Consider the following 22,901-nt stretch of genomic DNA (forward strand, 5'->3'; position numbering starts at 1 on the left):
CCCCTAGGCTAAAGTGCACCTGGAGCCTGGGGTGGGAGGCTTGTTTTTCAGTAGATACTTTTTGATTGGCCAGTGGGTCCAGAAGGTTGTTACATTCTCTGAGCCAGGAGAAGGCTATATAAACCCTGATTTGAGGCTTTGTTTTGGGGATCACTTTGAGAAGTGTTCTGTGATTTGATCAGATGAGACTCTGTGAAGCCATTGTTGAGAGCCCTCTGGCTTTGAAAAACCCAGATGTTGATTTGATATGGATGCAATGGTTGGCCACTTTGGAAATCTACCTACTTGATCTGTTTCTGTCTTGATAATTCTGTCTGTATACTCTGATCTTTTCCCCCTGAACTAGGCAAACGATACATATTTGACTGATTAAAGTAAGCTTGTTAACCCATTTTGAGTTGCTTTCCTTTATCAAAGCAGGTCCAAGAACCTGTATTGGCAGCCAACCTGGGGACGCTGGGATGCTTGCTGATACAAAATGGTGTCACATACAGGATCTGCAGAGTAAAAGAAAAGTATGGGGGCTGGCATAATTGTTTGTTTCCCAGCTGTGATAGCTGTGACTCTGTGGAGCCATGGACCAGGAGAGAAGAATGGCCTGCAGGCAGACTTCACTGAGCTGATAGCAGGAATGGTCAGTTGCCTGCATGGGCACCTGGGCAGAAGCCAGAAGCGGCTGCAGCCTGTGGGAGGAGAAGGAAACCAGGAGTTTGGAATTCAGCCACCGGAAAAGATAAGAACTGAGCAGCAAAGGAGGGGCACTGATTTTGTTTCCTTGCTGCATCCCACAGTTTGGGACCCAGAGGGAGGATGGACTTGTGACTATAATGGGTGTGATGAAGTGCCTTGGACCCCCAAGGACCCCACCTTGTTGGTTTTGTTGCCCAGCCCTGTCTCTGTACTTGGAAGCAGGGGCTGGATCTGTGTGAGGGGAAGGACACCCCCCTCCACCCAAGAGAATTTTATTTGGACTCTTGTTTTGAATTGAGGTGGTAATGCAATGTGCTTTGTGTTTGTTTAAGGCCCAGTGGCCACTTTGGTAACTTTAGTTCTGTATCTTGAAAATGTGACCTAAGAGATGTTTAGTGCTAATTCAAAAGTAAATTGACTATGCTATGGGCATGAAAGATCTTGGGACCAAATGTAATGGAAATGTAAATTTTTAAGATCTTTCCTGTCCCTAGGCTAAAGTGCACCTGGGGCCTAGGGTGGGAGGCTTGTTTTTCAGTAGATACTTTTTTTTTAAGCAATTGGGGTTAAGTAACTTGCTCAAGGTTACACGGCCAGTTATTATTATTTCTGGGTGTGGTGCTGAGTATCTGAGCCTGGATTTGATCCAGGTCATCCCGACACTGAAGCCAGTGCTCTTACTCGCTGAGCCTCCTGGCCGCCCCTAAGGAATTGGGGTTAAGTAACTTGCTCAAGGTTACACGGTCAGGTGTTTCTGGGTGGTTGCTAAGTGTCTGAGCCTAGGATTCGATCTCCAGGTCTTCTCAACACTGGAGCCAGTGCTCTTACTCGCTGTGCTACCTGGCTGCCCCACAGTAGATACTTTTTGATTGGCCAGTGGGTCCAAAAGGTTGTTACATTCTCTGAGCCAGGAGAAGGTTATATAAACCCTTATTTTAGGCTTTGTTTTGGGGCTCACTTTGAGAAGTATTCTGTGATTTGATCAAATGAGACTCTGGGAAGCCGTTGTTGAGAGTCCCCCAGCTTTGAAAAACCCAGATATTGATTTGGTATGGATGTAATGGTTGGACACTTTGGAAATCTGTCTACTTGATCTGTTTCTGTCTGTATATTCTGATGTTCAGCGTGCTGACCTTCTTCCCCTGAACTAGCTAAATGTTATATATTTGACTGATTAAAGTAAGCTTGTTAACCAATTTTGAGTTGCGTTCCTTTATCAAAGCAGCTCCAAGAACCTGTATTGGCAGCCACCCTTGGGATGCTGGGGTGCTTGCTGCTACATTTGCCAATGTCTTTCTCTTCTCTCCTCTTCCTTATCTAACCTTAATCAGCAACCTTCTGACATTCTTCTACTCCCCATCTCAAATGACTGTAAAAGCCAATTATTCTACCTGCATAAATCATCCTATCACATCCTACCTTCTTCATCCAATTGTCCCCTCTATCATCCCTACAATCTCATTTATCTTCAAACTTTCCCAATCTTTTGACTACTTCCCTTCTATCTAGAGAATATGTTTATTTCTTAAGCATGTTCAAAAAATCTTCACTCGATCTACCCATCCCTGCTGTTGTCCTTTGTCTCCCCTTTTTATGGCTAAAATCCTAGAGAAGACTGCCCATAATAGGAGACTCTACATCCTCTTCTCTCAATCTCTTGCTAGTTCTCTAAAGTCTGGTTTCTGAAGTTATACTCAATTGAGCATGCTTTCTCCAAAGTTACTGTTTATCTAATTGCCTAACTGAATGGCCTTTTCTTTTTTAACCTCTCTGTAAGGTATGATACTGTTGATCACCCTTTTTATCCTTGTTACTCTCTTCTTTATAGGCTTTTGGGACATTACTCTCTCCTGTCTCACCTCCTAACTTTCTCAATCTCTTTTCCTGGATCTTCATCTACTTCCTGCCTACTAACTTGGTGAATATTAGGGCTTTTTCCAATATTCTCCTTTCCTGCTATACCCTTTAACATGGTAACCAAGTAAGTCCTATGGATTCATTTATCATCTCTGTGCTAATGACTTCAAATATACTTATTCACCCCTAACTTCCCTCCTAACCTCTACATTGACATCTCTCTATTAGACATCTTGAGCTAGATGTCCTATAGACATCTTAAATACATTAGTTAAAAAAAACTGAGCTCATTATTACTCTCAAACTCTTCAGTCTTTCAAAATTATTTTTTAATATTTTTATTACTTTTGAGGCTATCACCATTTTTCCAGTTCCTTAGACTGATAAACTAGGTGTCATTCTAGATTTCTGACTCTCTGTCACCCCCACATTTAATATGTAGCAAATTTGCAAAAAAGTTCATTCTTTCTTTACACACATACAAAAACACACACACATGCGTGTGCTTACCCAAATATATTCCCAGCTCTGCTAATACTCTTCCCATATACACTCACCTTTGCATTTTACCTATCATCACAGTAAGTGAGGAACTTAACACTACATAGATTGCTGAAAGTTATAGCATTGCCCTCTTAAATAGGCACAAATAAAATCAATGAGCTTAAAATTAGAATATAAATAATGAACTGGAAAAAAAATTGCAGCATATTTCAGTGATAAAGGTTTCTTTTCCAAGATATGTAAGGGGCTGCTTATTCAAATTTAGAGAAAAAAAAAACTATTCCTTAGTAAATAGACAGTCAACATATATGGACTGTCAGTTTTCAAAAGGAGAAATTCAAATTAACCACAATCATGGGATAAAAGATGCTTTAAATCGCTACTGGAAAATTTTAAATTAATGAAATGTTAAGCTTCTACCTCATATTTAGTATGTTTGCAAATATGATTAAAAAGGTGTTTGAGAGCATTTGGGAAAATATTAATACTGTAAATGTACTTTTGTTAAAAAAAGTTAATTGAGCCAGCCATTCCTTCTATCAAGCAATTTGCATGGATGCCTAAAAATCCCTCATGTACAATCTTTGACCCAGTGACACCATTGCAATACCAATATATCAACTAGATAAGGTGGGGAAGGTTCTCCTATATACAAAAATGTTTATAGCATTAAATGAATAAAGAAGCCCTGATGTTTACATATTAATTAAGGAATGGCTGAAGAAAATATATCATAAGAATATAATAAAATATTACTATCACACAAGAAATTGCCAAATAGTCAGTTTCAGAGAAATTTGGAAAGACTAGTATGAACTGATGTAGAATGAAGCAAGTGTAGCCAGATATTATATAACACTGTAAAACAAAGTAACTTTGATGAAATTAAGACATCTAATCAATTCATTAACTGACCATGATTCAAGAGGAATAATCATATTCTTATACTGGCAGAAAGATCATGGACTAAATATGCAGAATGAAACACATTTTTGAAAATGACTAACATAAGATATGACTTTGCTTGGCTATTGGGATTTGTAATAAGCATTTGAATTTTTGTTTGTTTTTTATTTGTATTTTCAAGGGATGAGAGTAGGAAGTAGAAGCTAGTGTTGAGTAGCCAAAAAGAAAGAAGAAAAAGTAAAAAGGTATGATATAAATATCTTTTTAAAGATGCACAAATGAGAATGGAGGACCTACACATGCAAATCATATAGCTAAGCAGAAATTTTCTTTTTTTCATATCAATTTTTTGGGGGAGAGGGGTCAAGGTAAGGCAATTGGGGTTAAGTGAATTGCCCAAGGTCACATAGCTAGTAACTATCAAGTGTCTGAGGACAAATTTGAACTCAGGTCCTCCTGACTACAGAGCTAGTGATCTATTCACCGCACCACCTAGCTGCCCCTGCATGTCAATTTTAAAAGAAAAAAAATTTTATATTACAAAAATTCAGAGTTTCATGTACTTTTTGCTGAATACTTTCAGAATTATGAAAATTTATTTGGAAAATATTGCAACAAAACTCACAAAAGATAAAAAGCATATAATATTAAAAAATTTACAAATTGAAAAAATATGAATAATAACAGGATCTTTCACCCTTGAATGCCTATAGAAAGACTGATATTCTGTAAGAAAAATGGAGGAAGACTGAAAGAAATTATTAGAAAACATGATAAATAAGACCAAATCCTGCAGAAATGCTTTGGAATATGCCAATGACTGGGCAATAATAGTAGGGACTGATAATAAGTATATACCATTAGATATATCAAATTTAATTGAGAGTAGTTTACTTCCAGGTAGAACCTATGAAGTAATGTCGATGCAATAAGAAAATTGAAAGGCCCTACCTGGGTAATGTACATATGAACTCAATCAACAAAATTTCAGCATAGAAGCAGTGAACCCATAATTTTTCCATGCAAATTTTATGTGAAATAGAAAGTCTTTTGATGATATCAACATTTTAAATTATAGACAGGTTATCTTTAAGAGAGCTGAGGCTTAATGATCAATGCACATTATAAAAGGAAATAGTAAGAACTATACAATAAATGACTGAAAGCTTTAATATTTTATCATCTACTCAGTGTGTAACAAGACAAAACCTGGAGGCAAGAAATATCCACCAGGAACTCTATCTTTCATGAACTAAAAGGTGATATATATCCATACTATAAATATAAACCTCAAAAAACCCTGGAGAACTCAATTAAAATTATTTTGAAACCAGAACATTATCACATACACAATGATTGTCTATAGTTGTGTGGATAAAATATTGATCCCTAATAACTTAAGAAACAAATTTTAAAAAATGACTCCATACCAAGTCCTATTATCTATAAACTACATGGAATTTAAGCCTTTTGGAAAAAAAAAAACATAATAGAAGAGATCAAAATCATATAGGGATGATAAGAATTACAAAGTATTAATGTCATCCTGTCTGCTATTGGCATTGCATTATAGATACTTTCACCATAACTACAGAGTATGCATATATAGCCTAATAATTTTAATCAGTTATAAACAGAAGTTATTTTATTCTTCTGTGCAATAGTTCATATAATAAAAAATGCAAGCTAGAAACTTACTCAGAATCCTGTCTATCTGAAATCCATTGATAAAATGAGAACAAGATGATGATGATGAATATATATATATATATTTAAAGTTGAAAAAGTACTTGTAAAATGATCAAAGAAACACCCCTAGAAGAAATTCATGTAACACTTGATTTCAAGGAAAAACAATCATTATTTATATTTTATAGGTTTAAAATTTTCAAAGCTTTTTATATGCAGTGTCTCATTTGAACCTCACAAAATTCCTCCTTGGTAAATTATTATTGTTATTATTCAAATGTCAATGGATAAACTAGATGATAAAGAGAAATTACTTGGTCAAAGTCACACAGCTAATAAATATCAGTCAGTAAGGTATTTGAACCCATCTTTATTTATCTATTGCTTAGAATCAAATGGCTCTTGACAATTATTGAGTTCTTTCAGCTGTCAGCTCACAATTTGAACTTCCTATTTTATGCAGGTCAATTTACTATTCCACTTATCTAAAACAAAGAAAATTCTCTAATATTTCCTTCAAGGTGTAATATTTATCAGTTTGGCATTTCATAAATGCTGGAAGGAACAATTAAAAGACCATGTCCAATAAGGACCCAGATGTGAATCTGAATTCCTTTCATGACTGGCTCTGTAACCTTTGAAAATTTAATTAACTTCTCTGGACCTCTTTTCCTTAATTTGTAAAATGAAGGGATTACAGTGTCTGACACATAGGTTTCTTTCTAATGCTTGATGATCACACAAGAATTTTTGTCCTTATTTTCTCATTAGTCCCTTGTCCCTTTTACAGGGTAAGGTTCTTATGAATCAATCATGTTTACCTATGTTTTTGTGAATAAAAAACTTCCCTCAACCTAATGAAATGAGGTTATTATATAATACTGTAGGGAAACATGACTGTGATGGATCATAGTCTGAAAAACTCTATAGAAATATGAAGTTTTAAAAGTAAGCTAGAGAAATAATATACAGAAAATTCATTTGGGTAATTGAGAGGTGGGGTGGGTGTGGAAAACACTTGAATGCAAGAGACTGGGAGCTTCCAGGAGGCAGCAAAGATAGATAGCTTGAACTATACAATTATTTCTCTTCATACTGCATTGCATTTTGCCTGCATAGGCATATTCTGCAAGGCAAAAATCCCATAACTATAGTGTAACTGTTGCATCCATCTTATGAATAAAATCAGTAATGTAGTAGCACTTATACCCTCCTAAAATCCTGAGGAAACTCACTAATCACAGTTACAAAGTACCATAAACCACCAAAAGATGCTGAACAGAGAGTCCCCTCATTGCTTCCCATAAATTACAGTCCTGTGACTCTAGTCCAGCTCAGGACAATAAAAATGAAGAAAGAAACACCAGCTGCTATTGTTCATTATATTTGGCATCTTGGAGCCAGTACAAGGTACTTTTCTCATAACAATGGATTACTCCTTGTAGTCCATTAATGCCAACAAAATCGCATCAATACAGTTTGTAAAAGGAGACAATGACAGGACATTATTTTTTATACATTAGAAAGAGAAATAAAAGATAATTACTTTGGTCAGAGGTATAGGGAGGTATTCATTGTAGTTTATAACCTGGATTTCAACTGAACAAAATGAGTATGATTTTATGTGTGAGGAGGTTTGGGAGGGGAGAATAGGTGAAACATAGAAACGCAATTCCTGCTACTGTGTTAGCCTTAAACATTTAGTGTGTTTTAGAGAACTGCAAATTTAATTTCAATTATGTAAGTAATTTGATGCTATTGCTCAGAAGCTAAAGTATACTATAAATAATGTCATATATTTATCAGGATCCATTCCTCTCTTTGATTTCCAAAAAGAGAATGGCGTTTAATATCATTACACTTCCCTTTTCACATATGTGATGCTGGGATGAAGTACGGTGATAGAGAAAAGACAACAGTGTTTTTGATCCATGAAAGAGGGAATCTATGTAATGATAAACTTTTAACTAATATCTATATGCCATTATCTTTATATTAAAGAATTTCCCCCTATTTTCTCATTGGTTCCTTGTCCCTTATACAGGGGGAAAGGTTTTATGAATCAATCAGATTTGCCTAGGTTTTCATGAATTAAAAAAAACAACAACAAACTTGTCTCAACCTAATGAAATCAAGTTATATAATACTGAAGGGAAACATGACTCTTACAGAGCATAGAATGAAAAAGCTGCATAAAGAAGGTACCCATAAAATTCTTGCATACAGGACGATTGCAATCTAATAGGAGAGATAAGAAATCTTTTCACTCTAGAGCTGCAATTGAACTTCTTCTTCTTGTACCTCTGAGACACTGACAGGAAAACTTAGTGACAAACAAAATGACCTCATCACTGTCAATTTAGTCTCAGCAGGTAGAGGTTTTCTCCATGCCCTTTTTGCTCATTTACTTCCAAATTGAAAAGTGTGCAATTGTCTTTCGATAACTTCTTTTAATGTTTTATTTGTTCAGAGTTCTTCTTCCTTGAAACTACTTTAAATACTTAAACCTACAGTTTCAAGATAGAATTGTTTATAAGGAATCTCCCATCAGTAAAGAGGCCTACCGCCCACGACTTAGCCTTTAGCCTGGTATAACTGCTCTAATAAGTCCACTTTGTTAGTGAATGACCAGAGTCCTAACTGCAGGGTGCCTACTGCAAAAATAAAAAGCTCTGGATATATAGGCCTACATGATGAAGAACAGTAAAATAATGTTGCTCAATATCCAGAATTCTGTTTGTTATTTCATATTTTATTTCATTATATTACCTTATATTATACTATACCATACAACATCCACCACACCATACCATATGATACAATATGATACTATACTACACTATACCATATTATATTATATTATGTTATATTATGTTATATCACGTTATATCACATTATATCATATTATATTATATTACATTACATTATATTTTATTATAATTTCACTCATATCCATGAAGGATACTGAATTCTATGACATTACTGAGGGAAATATAAAAGTTTAAGTTTGTAACTTTTGGTTCAGTTTGGCAAGAGCCCTAGGCAATGGAATGATATTTTCAGCAATTGAAAATACAGGATCTAAGCATCAGTGAGAAACAATTCTGGTGATGGAGATTTATAAGATTTATATGTTTTGACATTTTATCACTTTATATGAATTTGAATCTGCAAGTCTGTACTATAAATTTTTATTTAAGTAAGTCACTTTTGTCAATCAAAAACATTTGTTGTATCTACTATGTGTAGTCATTGTGCTAAGTGCACAAATGAAATGAAATAGTCTACTATCAATGAGTTTATTGTCTAATTTAGGAGACAACAAACAAACAGCAATATACAAATAAAACATATACAAAATACATTAGAGTTAATCAATAGAAAAAAGGCATTAGTATTAAGGAGTATCATAAAAGACTTTTATTAAAGGGATAATTTTATCTGTGACTTGAAGGAAAACAAAGATGAGAGTTCCAAGCATGCAGGACAACCAGTGAAAAATGCCTAGAATCAAGAGATTCAGCATCCTATGGGAGGAAGACCAGTGTAACTGGTGGACAGAGTATGTAGAGGGGTAGTAAAGTATAAGAATCCTGGGAAGATAAGAATGGTCCAGATTATGAGGACTTTAAAATCCTTACTCAAGGTTTTATATTTGATCCTGGAGGTAATAGAGAACCCTTAGAATTTGTAAAGTATGTGATATGAATCAATTTGATACATGAATGGTGAAAGGATTGTAAAGAGAAGATACTCAAGGCAGGAATATCTACCAATAGGCTGATGCAATCATTTATGGGTAAGGTTATGACAGTCTCTGTCAGGGTGGTATAAATATGAGAAGAGAGAAGGAAGTACATGTAAGAAATGTTAGAAAGATAGAATTGAAGAAAAAAAAACTTGATAAAAGAGTTCATAGGAGGGAAGGTATAAGGGAGATTATTGACTAGAACATGACACCTTGTGTATGAGATTCAGTCACTGCGATGATGGTGGTGTCCTTAACAGTAATAAGAAATTTTAAAAGAGGGGTGAGCTTGAGAGAAAAGATAATTAATTCAATTTTGGACTTACTGATTTAAGATGTCTTTAGGATGTTCCGTTCAAGATTCCAAAAGGCAAGTATGGATATGAGCTCTGGAGATTAGGAGGAAGGTTAGGACTGAATGAGTACATATTAGGATTATCAGCATAAAGATGATAACCTAAGAGATCTGATGTAGCAGCATTTCTGGGCAGAAGGGCACCTTCCTGTTAATCTACCTAAGTCTTCCCACCAGTTGGCTAGAGAACATCATATATGATAAAAATCCCGAGAAGGTACATCTAACCTAGTTAATACTTAAACCTGAAGCAAAGCTGATCTAAATGTTGATAAAATTCCCAAGCAAAATAGTATAGAGGGATAAGAAAGGAGAATTTAGGAAACTGCCCTGGGGAATACTCTACTTGTAATTAGCATTCTGGTAAAACAAAACATGAGATCAAAGAGTCCAAAACTTCACTTTGAAAATGAGAAAAATCAAGGGCCAAAGAGGCTTAATGACTTGATGAAAGTCACACAAAGAGTCGGTTGAAGAAACAGGATTAGATCCTCTCTTATATTTTACCCTTTACTTGTCTTCAGATTTAGAGATTTGTATTCAATAGATCAAGTACCCCAGCAGGGAACTCTCAACATCTCTGCTCTCTAACCCAACTTGTTTTTCTTAAGGAAGATTTCCCCCTAAAATCACAACATATTTTGAATAATTGAAAATATAAAAATAGATTATAAGCAGTTAGTAGAAAATGTTCTTAAAAAATTATAGGAATCCAATTTCTTCCTTATAGGAGTCATTGGAGATTGGATAATTACTAGAGTTTTGAGACTATATAAGCTCTGAAAAGAAGTGAAGGTAGAGGAGTATAATACTTATCATAGTAGAACTGAAATTTGGAGATACCTGTAGTTAAAAAGTAGCAAGCAGAATAAGAATCATACTGTACATACTGTAGGTGAAGTAAAGAAAGCAGCAGAACAACTAGTAATGCAGTAATAGGGTGGTAATGTAACAAATATCAGGGGAGGAAGGAGTTTCAAGTACCTGATAATCTACACTCAAATTCAACAAAGCCATTTAAGAGTGTTATGGTGCCTAAACTAGTTAAAACTTAAGATAAACATGACCTGTGAAAATAATTCTCAATGATATTTGCAATAAACTTTCTAGATTTTTAAAAGAATAAAATACTTTGAACATGTTATTTCACTGAGAGTCTTTCTTGGTCCTTGATGCTATCATATGAAACTCAATATATACTAATAGGAAGAAGAGATAGCTACAAGAAAAACATAAAAGAGTAAACCAGTGGAAGTCAGAACATGATTACTAATTAACAAATTATCTATGAGGTATATAGATTGGCATGTCAACAGATATAACAATAATCAGAACAAAAACAAAATTTATAATTTAAGAATTAAGACAGAAACTTTAGAGGCTTAAAACTATTGACTGTGTTAATATCTGTTGGTTTAGCTAATGGATCCATGTGTACAGCCATGAAGGAGCAGCTTTCTAGAAGAATGCTACTGTGAACAGCTTTTAAGGTTCTGATCACACAGTATAGTGAACATTTTTATTTATTCATTAACAAATCATAGCAAAACATTTATAGAATATCAAGGCACAGCATTCACAATATTACAACTTATCACAGAAGGTCACAATATAGTATTCACAAGAGCTTATCACTAAAATGGCCAAATAGTTTTCACCAAAGTGATCACAATAGTTTTCAACAAAGTAAAATCTTTTAGTAACTCAATCATTCAATCAATTAGTCTTGCTTCCTTAAGGGTCACAAAATAAAATAGTCAAAGATCTCCACTCATGGGGCACACTAAGTTACAAATCAGTCACTATTCAGTCATCAGTTACTATTCAATTATCAGTCACTACCAAGTAACCTCTTAAGGGATACTGGAAAATACACAGGCCATCCAGGCCTAGATAGCAGTAAATCATAATCTTCATAGTCACTACACAGTATCCAAGTAAAGTCTTCTTTCATCTTGACTCAAGGCTGGCTCTCAGTTTCCATTGTTCCTCTTCCATGGTCCCAGCTCCAACTGTCACCTGGGTTCAAAGGCAGACAGCTCCAAGTTCCTTGTCCAGCTCCTTGTCCAGTTCTTCATCCACTTCCTATTCCATATTGAAGCTCACAGTGTCCAGTCCACCTCAAGTCTTCACAGTTTCTGTTTCTGGGAAGACAAATATTAACAGAGCCACAATAATATTCACTGACATTGTGTATCAGCAAGCACCCCAGCATCCCCAGGGTTGTTGCCACCACAGGTTCTTAGATCTGCTTTGTTAAAGGAAAGCGACTCAAAATGGGTTAACAAGCTTACTTTAATCAGTCAAATATGTATTGTTTACCTAGTTCAGGGGAAAAAGTTCAGCAGCCTGAACTTCAGAATATACAGACAGAATTATCAAGACAGAAGAAGATCAAGTAGACAGATTTCCAAAGTGTCCAACCATTACATCCATACCAAATCAACATCTGGGTTTTCAACGCGGGGGGGGAGGGGGGGGAGGGGGGAGGGCTCTCAACAACCAACGGTTCCCAGAGTCTCATATGATCAAATCACAGAACACTTCTCAAAGTGAGCCCCCAAAACAAAGCTACACATCAGGGCTTCTATAGCCTTCTCCTGGCTCAGAGAATGTAACAACCTTATTGACTCACTGGCCAATAAAGAAGTATCTAATGAAAAACAAGCCTCCCGTCCCAGGCTCCAGGTGCACTTTAGCCTAAGTGCAGGGAAGATCTTAAAAATTTACATTCCCATTACACATTGCCAGCACCATCTTCAATTCACTATCTGCCTGTGAAATCAACTCAGACCCACCAACAAGGTCTGAGAACTCAACACAAATCATCTACATAGAAATCAGCACAGACCCACAAACAAGATCCAAGAGGTAAGCACCTAAATAAAGTCCCAGGACCTCCAAAATCCTCCTCCAGGTCTTCTGTAAAAATACAACCCGAAAATCCTTTTTCAGGGCTTCCAGTAAGGTTCCAGGGCTTCTGTACAAAGTATCACCAACAAATATAATAGGGATACATACAGAATAAAAGTAAAAGGCTGGAGTAGAATATATTATGCTTTGGCTGAAGTAAATAAACAAACAAACACATAAAAATAAACACAAGTAGAGCAGTCCTGACCTCAGACAAAGCAAAAGTAAAAAATACATCTAATTAAAAAAGATAAGGAAGGAAACTATATCCTACTAAAAAGCAATAGGCAATAAAACAATTTTATTTATAAAATTTATATTAAAAAACTTATAAAACTTATAAAAGTAATTTTATTTATAAAGATATATGCACCAAGTAGTATAGCATCCAGGTTGTTAGAGGAGAGGTTAAGGGAATTACAGGAAGAAATAGACAGCAAAACTACACTAGTGAAGGACCTTAGCCTCCTCCTCTCTGAACTAGATAAATCTAACCACAAAATAAATTTAAAAAGGAGTTAAGGAGTTTTGTTTTGTGTTTTAATTAGATGTATCCCTATTTCAAATGCATTTCCCACTCGCATTCACATTTATCATTCCTTATCTGTGTCTTTCTCTCCATTCTTTTTTGAGCCCCAATTTATACTTTTATTTCTCCTTTCTCCCTTTCCCTCCTTACTAGACTTTTGATGTGTGTGTGTGTGTGTGTGTGTGTGTGTATAGTCAGGATATATGGTCTTTATTTTTCCATGTTGCTTTTATTTTTGCTCATGACATTTACATTTCTCCTGGCTTTTAAAGTTGATCTGTTCTTCTGGGGACAGAGGGCACTGCCCCATGCTTCTTGTCCTGGGGGCTAGGTGCCTAGCTACTGGCTTTGTGTGCTGGGGCCTCAGGTACTAGCAACTGGAGGCTGTAGCAGCTGTACCTGTTGCTGAGCTGGAGTTGTGGGGGCTGGGGGAGGGAGATTTGTTTGTACAGAGGCCAGTGGGAGTTTTCTGCATTTCCCTGTGGTTACAATGAAGCTCACAGGGTGGTGTGTGAAAGTAGCAGAGTTCTGGCCACTGAAGGTCATCTCCTATCCCCAGACTTCATTACAGGTAGGTTTAGTCACTACTGCACACCTGTCCACAGTCACAAGTGGTGGTTCTCTGTGCTGGTGTCTACTGTTTCCCCTGACTGTGCAAAGGCACACAAGGTAGAGATGGTGGGGTGGAGGAGAGGCTCCTGCAACTGATGCTTCCCTATTCCACCACCCTGGCTCTCAGTATCTCCCTCTGGTCTGCTGAGGGAGGGCTTGCTGCTGGCTTACCAGGACAATTCCTGTCCTGCTCTGGTCCCCTTCAATCACAGCAAGAGAGATCTTTTCCATTAATACCTTAACCTTCCAAGCCAAAAGACTGGTCTAGCAATATTTTCTGTGTGCTCCACTGCTGCAAAATTTTTCCTGGGGTAGCATTTTCTGGATTTTTCAAGGTCAACAGGGGAGAGTGAGAGCAACTTACTACTTATTCCACCATCTTGGCTGCTGGAAGTCTTGCCTTGTCTTATTAAAATAATTATATTATTTTGTATATATTTTGTACTATCTTATCTATGTATGGGCTATATCATTCCTCCTTCCAAAAAAAAAAGGATAAAAGCTCTTTAGGGCAGATCCCAGTTAGTTTTTTTCTCTCTTCTTTATATCTGCAGCACCCGAGAGAATACAATGCCCTTTGAAGCAAACACATGGAAATATTTATTTATTTAATCTCATTGACTTAAAAATTATGCTCCCTGTTTTTATTCATGGTGGGGGGTAGGTGATGAGAAAATTAGCATTATCCTATTAATAAATAAGTTTATATCAAATAGCTGTGATCATTAGAGATTGTCCTTTATACTTGTTTTTTCTTTCTTTTTTTTTTAAAGGAATCAGGGTTAAGTAACTTGCTCAAGGTCACACAGCCAGGTGTTTCTGGGTGTGGTGCTAAGTATCTGAGCCTGGATTTGATCCCCATGTCATCCTGACACTGGAGCCAGTGCTCTTAGTCGCTGTGCTACCTGGCTGCCCCTGTCCTTTATACTTTATACTGTCCCACAGTACAAACATCATATCACAATGTAGTGATGTTTGTTCATGTGTTCATTTTTTTTTCTTTTGGTGTGCTTATAATGCTTCTAGTCAGGCCTATGCAGACCCTTTAGTGGTACATTGTCAAAAACGTGCCTGAGTTTATATATGTTAATAGATTGTCTCTGCCATATTTTGTGGTGGGGAAAAATAAGATATTCCCCTCTTTTGTCACTGATAAAAGGGTATCATCTCATGGTTTATAACTACCAAGTCTTTGTTACTCCCATCCACTCACTTCATCTTGCTGTATAGTTAGGGACAAATCTGTAATCAATGTGACATCAAATAAGTGACCATATTTTTGCATTCCATTCAAATTAAATCAATGGAGAGAGAGGGGGAATCTATACCTATACTTCTCTATTACCTCTATCATTCTATCTTCATATCTATATCTATTTTATTTCTATACATAGATGTAGATAAAAATTAAAAAGAAAATATATGTTATATATATATATATATATATATGTGTGTTGTGTGTATGAATATATGTGAGTGTTTATATATATGATTATATATGTATATATATATATATATTACTCTGGAAGAACATGTATTATTCAAAAGAAGTAAGATACATCTCTTTATATATTATAATCTGTTTTTTATGAAATGAAACATTTTAAAAGGCATATTTTATGTATTAATATACATATATGAGATACCTAGATGTCACAGATAACTAGATACCTAGATGTAATAGAAAATAATTAAAATATATTAAGAAAGAAGGATAATAATAGAGACACACAGAAGTTCACAGTAGAGAAAACCCAACAATGGAAAGAATAGCAAAACCCATGAACTCAAAAGAGTATGAGCAAATGCCTGAAATAGAGCTAACAAACAAGATAAACTACACACTCTAACAAAATTAGTTGAAATTTATCTCAAAGGTATAAATAAGATATGGTGAAGTGAGATCAAAGCTAAGAATATTCTTCTGGAAGATTATACTTTATTTTTTTAAAAAAGTGTGATGGGACAAAGAAGAGTGGTATACATTAAGAAGGAATATTCTCTCAGTGAATAAGTGAGTAAGACAGCCAGCCCCAGAGTTGGGAGACCTAGGATTGGTTTAGGGCTCAGACACTTAACACCCAAACAAAATAACTGGCCATGTAACATTGAGCAATTTACTTAACACCAATTGCTTAGGGGCAGCCAGGTGGCACAGTGAGTAAGAGTGCCAGCCCTAGTGTCGGGAGACCTGGGATCAGTTCCGGCCTGAGATACTCAGCACCCACACAAAAATAACTGGCTGTGTAACCTTGAGCAAGTTACTTAACCCCAATTGATTAAAAAAAAGACAGAGAAGGAATATTCATAGAAAAAAACAGATAATAGGACTGGAGTTGGAAGGCAGGGAGAAATAAAATAGACAGCATTTGAAGGAAAAGCAATGGAGTCAGAATATTGGTAATGCTATCATCAGGGAAAATGCCTGGGGAATGAGAAAAAAAAAATGGAAAATAGACAACACTCCTGGAATTGATGAATGATTTGATAGTAATGAACACTTCCAGTTTTGCATACATCTTCCAACATTCGCTTTGAAAATTTTCAATTGCCTCAATGATAATTTAATCTCTCATAAAGTGAATGAACAAACAAGGGATAAGAATTTTCTTTTCATTCTGACTCTCACCAACAAGGAAGATTGGAAAGCTGAGGAGGAAATTATTGAAACCTTGAGTAAGTGCTCTATTGTAGAGTTAGTGACAATAAAAGCAAATAAAACAATAAATAGTTTGATGTGTATATGTCTCTGCTTTGGAAAGAAATTATTTCAAAGGGTTAAGAGGAAACAAAGGTAGGAAATCAAAATAGAAATTTCTCCAGGAGAAACTGGTCCAGGGGAAAGGGAGTGTCTGAAGAATTAAATTTTGAAGACAGAAGGAAAATATAGTTATTGAAAAGAATAACTATCTAAGGAAGAAAAGTAACAAATTTGTTTTTAAATAAAGTTTTAAAAAGGAATTTACAAGGTTAGGTAAAGAAGTATTTGTAAAAAGCATGACACAGATCTATAAATAAACTGTTCTGAGTATACTAGGAATTAGCTGAGACCACAAAAAAAAATCTAGAGTAAAGAAAAAAAATATTATTTTTTTCTTGTTAATTTTGGTTTCCCTTTATAATTTTTAGTTGTATCAGGAAAAGAAGAAAATTAAAGTAAAGGAATATGGAATCTTAGGATAGATATAGTGATAACATGACATAAAACAGGCAGAGTAACTAAGCTGCTGATTTATTTAATTTAAATCTGAAAAAGACACTACTCTTCATATATCAAAAAAAAAAACAACAAAGAAGGCAAATGGGGAGTTGATATCCCAAATAAATAAGGAGAGAGTAAAAGAGCATCCTATATCCTTTGATGAGTATAAGTCACTAGATATAGATGAATTGCTTCCTATGGTGCTGAAAGCATTTGTCCACCCTCAGCAATATCATGAAGTTGAGGAAGATTTGCAATGCATAGCAGACTTGAAGAAATGCAAATGTCCTCATTTTAAAAGTCATGGACAACATCTCAGGTGAACAAGATTAGAAAAATCAAGCAAATACACTAATTTTTAAATGAGGGAAGATAATGGATTCAGAAAACTATAGGCCAGTATCATTAAAGGGTTATTAACAACACTTTTATAGGGATGTAGTGAACTTCTAGGAAAAATATATATATATATATGTGTTGATCCCAAAGAGTCAGTATGACTTTAATGGTTCCATCAAGAACAGACCACAAAAACAAAAACATAAATAAAAACCCTCAGATCATTTTTGACAGACATTAAACTGATAGACCTATGAGGTATTATCAAGAAAGTCTATCTTGATTGAAGTAAAACATTTGATTGTCTCTCGTGCTAATGTCATTTTTTTAAAGTGGAGATGTATGCTCTAGACCAGGACTTCTTAAACTTTTTCCTCTTTGGATCCCTCCACGGCTTTTAAAACTGTGGGTGGTGACACCATAAAAAGTGCTCTAGTAGTTCATTTTGGGAACTAGTTAAATTACCTAAAGAGAGGTCAGTGTTTAAATATCAACTTGAAAGATGCAGTACCAAATGGTCTTTGTCTGACCCTAAGAATGTTACACATTTCTGTAATTGCTGTGCTCCACTGCTGTAAGAATATACTCACAGCAAATTCCCCATAGCTATGAAATTTTAAAAACCTAAAAGTAAATAAATTGAGATTTTGATAAAGGTATAGATGTTATGACTATAAATTTTTTCCATTGTCATAAAATTTGATTTATAACTACCATAATGGATGAAAGGCTGTTGATTTAAAAAAAATGTTGAGAGGAAAGAACATTGGACCAAATCTGATAGAATGAAATTTCTGGGAAAAAACAAACAACTTTAGAAAATTGTATGAAAGTTTGGATAGGTTTTATTAGAAAGTTCATTTGAAAAAATGTCTAATGGCTTAAATGTAATGGAAATTTCATAAGAGTCAACAGTTTAGAACAACCAATGCAATCTTAGACTCTATTAAGAAAGAAAAGTGTTCTTGCTCATTGAATTGGTGGTCTATACTCTGATCTTATCAGATTATATTTGAAGTCATGTTCAGTTTTTTTTGTTGTTGATTTAATTATTATTATTATTTTCTTTTTGGAGGGCAATTGGGGTTAAGTAACTTGCCCAAGGTTACACAGCTACTTATTTTGTGTGGGTGTTAAGTGTCTGAGGCTGGAACCAAACTTGGGTCCTGCTGATTGAGGGGGCAGCGCTTTACTCACTGTGCCACCTAGCTGCCCCATATTCAGTTTTGAGTAACACATTTTCAAAAGGACGCTAATAATTTGGAGTGTGTTTAGATAGGGGAAACTGGGGAGATAAACAGGCCCTAAATTCATGCTATGTAAAAATTAATTGGAAAAAAAAACTGGAAAAAGTTACTAGGAAAAGGAAAATGTCTCTAAGTATTTGATGACATGGGTAGAGAGATGAGTCTTTCTCTGTTTGTCCCCAAAGGGCCCAATTAAAAGCAAAGGTTGAAATTGCAAAGGGGGAAAATTATAGTTGATATAACAAAATATTAAGAACATACTTCTTAACAATTAGAGATTTACAAAAAGGTAATACATTTTGTTAAGATGTAGAGGCTTCCTTCTTACTTGGAGAATTCCATCAAAGGCAGAATGACTTATCAGGTATGCTATACAGATATTCTCATTCAGGTAAGGGATAGATTAGATGATTTGTAATACTTTTAACTTTATGACAGAAAAAATGTGTTATAGAGCAATCATTGAAATCTATTGACCTCATGATGAAAATAGGAAAATGCCAGATCTTAATGAACACCACAGCCAGACTATAACATTCTGAATATTTCTTTTATTCTGTTATTTATTTCCCCAAGCTTTTTCCCCATTTCTTGTAGAAAATACCATAGTGTCTGTGGCATAAGATGGCATAGCTATTCATTATAATAACAAAAGGAATGGAAAACTAAATTAAAAAAAACACTTTAATAACATCAAGGGTTTGAATTAAACTAAGGAAAGATAAGTTAAACCTGACATCCTTCTAAAAAGCCATTGTGAATCAACAAGTCAGCATAGGAGTTAAGAATGTCATCTCCAGAGAATGAATTTCTTTGCTCTTGTCAAGGGAACAAAAGGCCTTAAACACTGTTTTGAGTACATAAAATCTTTTCATATTTTAAAAATATCTCTGAAGGTTACAAAATGCGTATTATCCAAATTAGATGGCACATTCCACATTCTCTTCCTGTGTTCTTATTTCAGTGATAACTCATAGATATTTTACATATACCTTTAGATTTCTGTGACAGGTCACATTAACTCTAGGAATGTACATGAGTACCAGTACCACATGTCTTTTTGTGGAAATATTTTGCAAAATTTTAAACTTTTGAGAATATTGTTTGACTTTTCTCCTTTACGATGCTAAGACAGGGAGAGTGGTATAGATCTTCTTTACAGCAAAGACACGATGGAATATTAAGTTCCTGTAGCTCAAGTAGAGGAGAAGATTCCATATCATGAGCTCTATATCTTAAACAAGCAAAGAAAAATACGAATGGACAGTTTCATTAACTAGTTAAGATAACTGGAACCTTTTTCTGATTCCCAGAAAAACAAATGTTGCTACACTATCATAATGACGAAATGTAAGTAACTTACCCTGTTCCAACAAGAAGTCTCCTGAGATTTATTGGGAATGTAAAGCACAAGGAGAGGACAAGGATTTATTTTATTTAAAAAGGTTAGAAAAAATAATCCTCAAGAGGCAGGCCCGGAAGGGGCCTGATCAACTTGGAGGGCAAGTCATCCCACCAACCACAAGGGCCACTACCAGGACTATCACCAAAGGGCTGGGACTGGAAAGAACAAGGTAAGAACCAAATACAGGGGACCCTGTACTGGGAAGCAAATACTCCTGCGGCCACCACTTTATAGCTCAGAAATTTTTTAAAAAAGCCCCTATTAGGACCAGGGTGACAGAGTGAAACTCACCTGCTGCAAGCCTCCCTCCCCGCCCCCCCCCTGCTGTGACACTGAAAACATAGTGACTCTTGTCCCAGGGCAAAACCCTCTACAGTAAAGGCTTGGGATCCCTAGAGGAAGGACATGGCTAGGGCCCTGCCTCAAAATGGGTGGAAAGCAGACTACAAAGACAAAGACTCTGTCGTCCTACTATCCTCAGAGGGAGGAACCAAACTCAGAGGGAGACAATTTGGACTCCACACCCACAGCTGAAACATCAACAGGGAATGGATCCCAAGCACAGAAGGCTCTCCTAGATGAGATCAAAAGGAACCTTGAAAACTGAATGAGAGAGATAGAAGACAAAATGAATAATTCTCTCAAAACGAAAATAGCAGAATTAGAAAAAAACATTATAATGAGGAAAACATCTCTCTAAAAAGAAAAGTGTATGATATGGAAAAGGAGCTCCAAACATTAAACAAGGAAACTGATTTGCTAAAAACTAGAATCAACTAAATTGAAACAAATAACTCTATAAGGAACCAAGAATTAATCAAACAAAACAACAAGAATGAAAAATTAGAAAAAGAGGTAAAATACCTCAAAGAAAAACTTACTGACCTGGAAAACAGATCCAGGAGAGATAATCTGAGAATCATAGGCCTACCAGAAAATCATGATGAAAAAATGAGCCTGGAAAACATTCTCCAAGAGCTCATTAAGGAAAACTACCCTGAGATACTAGAACCTGAGGGTAAAATAGAAATTGTCAGAATCTACCGGACACCTGCTGAAAGAGATCCCAAACTGAAAAGTCCTCAAAATGTTGTGTCCAAGCTCCAGAATTACCAGATAAAAGAGAAAATATGTCAAGCAGCCAGAAAGAAACAATTGAAATATCGAGGGTCTGCAGTGAGGATCGCACAGTATTTGGCAGCCTCTAAACTGAAAGATCACAGGAAGTGGAATGCAATTTTTCTGGAAGACAAAAGAGCTCATGTTAGAACCAAGGATCACATACCCAGCAAGATTGAGCATATACTTTTGGGCAAAGAGATGGTCATTCAATGATATAACAGAGTTCCAGACATTCTTGATAAAAAAGCAAGAACTCAACGGAAAATTCAACCTCCAAATACGAGATGTAACATTGATGTAGAAAGGTAAACAAGGAAAACACACACACACCCTGCTATTTGATAAGAGCAAACTGATTATAGACAAGTAGAAGGTATGACTATAAAATACACAAAATGATGATTAAAAAAATCTTATTAAGGGCTACAAAGGGACTGCAATGGAAGAAAGGGAATGAATGAAGTGGAAAAGGGTAAATTATGCCACACAAAGAGGCATAAAAACTGTACAGCAAAGGAAAAGAAGGGAGGGAGATGGGAATCATATGCACAAAGTGGTATAACATCCACATTCCTAGAGGAGAAGGTGAAGGAATTAGAGGAAGAAATAGATAGCAAAACTATACTAGCGGGAGAGCTTAATATCCCCCCTCTCTGAACTTGATAAATCTAAACTCAAAATAAACAAGAAAGAAGTTAAGGAGGTGAACAGGATTTTAGAGAGGATAGGTATGATAGATCTTTGGAGAAAACTAGGTGAAATTAAGCGAAGAAGAGACCAAGCTATCACTCTTTGCAGATGATATGATGATATACTTAGAGAATCCAAGAGAATCAAGTAAAAAACTGCTTGAGACAATAAATGAATTTGGCAAAGTTGCAGGATATAAAATAAACCCACATAAATCCTAGGCATTCCTATATATTTCCAATGAAATTCAACAGCAAAACAAAGAAAGAGAAATCTCATTTAAAGTTACTGTAGAAATAATAAAATATTTGGGAATCTACCTGTCAAAACAAACCCAGGACCTGTATGATCATAACTACAAAACACTTTTCACACAAATAAAGTCAGATCTAACTAATTGGACAAATATCAATTGCTCATGGCTGGGTCAAGCTAATTTAATAAAATTGACAATTTTACCTAAATTAAATTATATATTTAGTGCCATACCAATTAATTTACCAAAAAAAAACTACTTTATAGAGCTAGAAAAATGGTAACAAAATTCATTTGAAAGAATAAATGGTCCAGAATATCAAGGGAATCAATAAAAAGAAATCCTACGGAAGGTGGACTAGCTATACCAGATTTCAATCTGTACAATTTGTACTATAAAGCAGCAGTCATCAAAACTGCTTGGTACTGGCTGAAGAATAGAGGAGTTGATCAATGGAATAAATTAGTCACGGGACATTCAGAAGTCAATGACTACTGTAATCTATTGTTTGATAAACCCCAAGACCCTGTTTTTGGGATAAGAACTCACTATTTGACAAAATCTGCTGGGAAAACTGGAATATAGTATGGCAGAAACTGGGCATAGACCATTATCTAACAACATTACCAAAATCAAGTCTAAATGGGTGCATGATCTGGGTATAAAGGATGATACAGTAAGAAGTCTTATAAAACAAGGAATAGTTTACCTATCAGACCTGTGGAGAGGAAAAGTCTTTATGACTAAACAAGAATTAGAGAACATTATAAAATGTAAAATGGATAATTTTGACTACATGAAATTGAAAAGCTTCTGTACAAACAAAGCCAACGTAAC

Source organism: Petaurus breviceps, unplaced genomic scaffold (genome assembly GCF_028583685.1).
Source record: "Petaurus breviceps papuanus isolate PSGF00001 unplaced genomic scaffold, PetGlider_PUasm1.0 41, whole genome shotgun sequence".
Taxonomy (NCBI): Eukaryota; Metazoa; Chordata; class Mammalia; order Diprotodontia; family Petauridae; genus Petaurus; species Petaurus breviceps.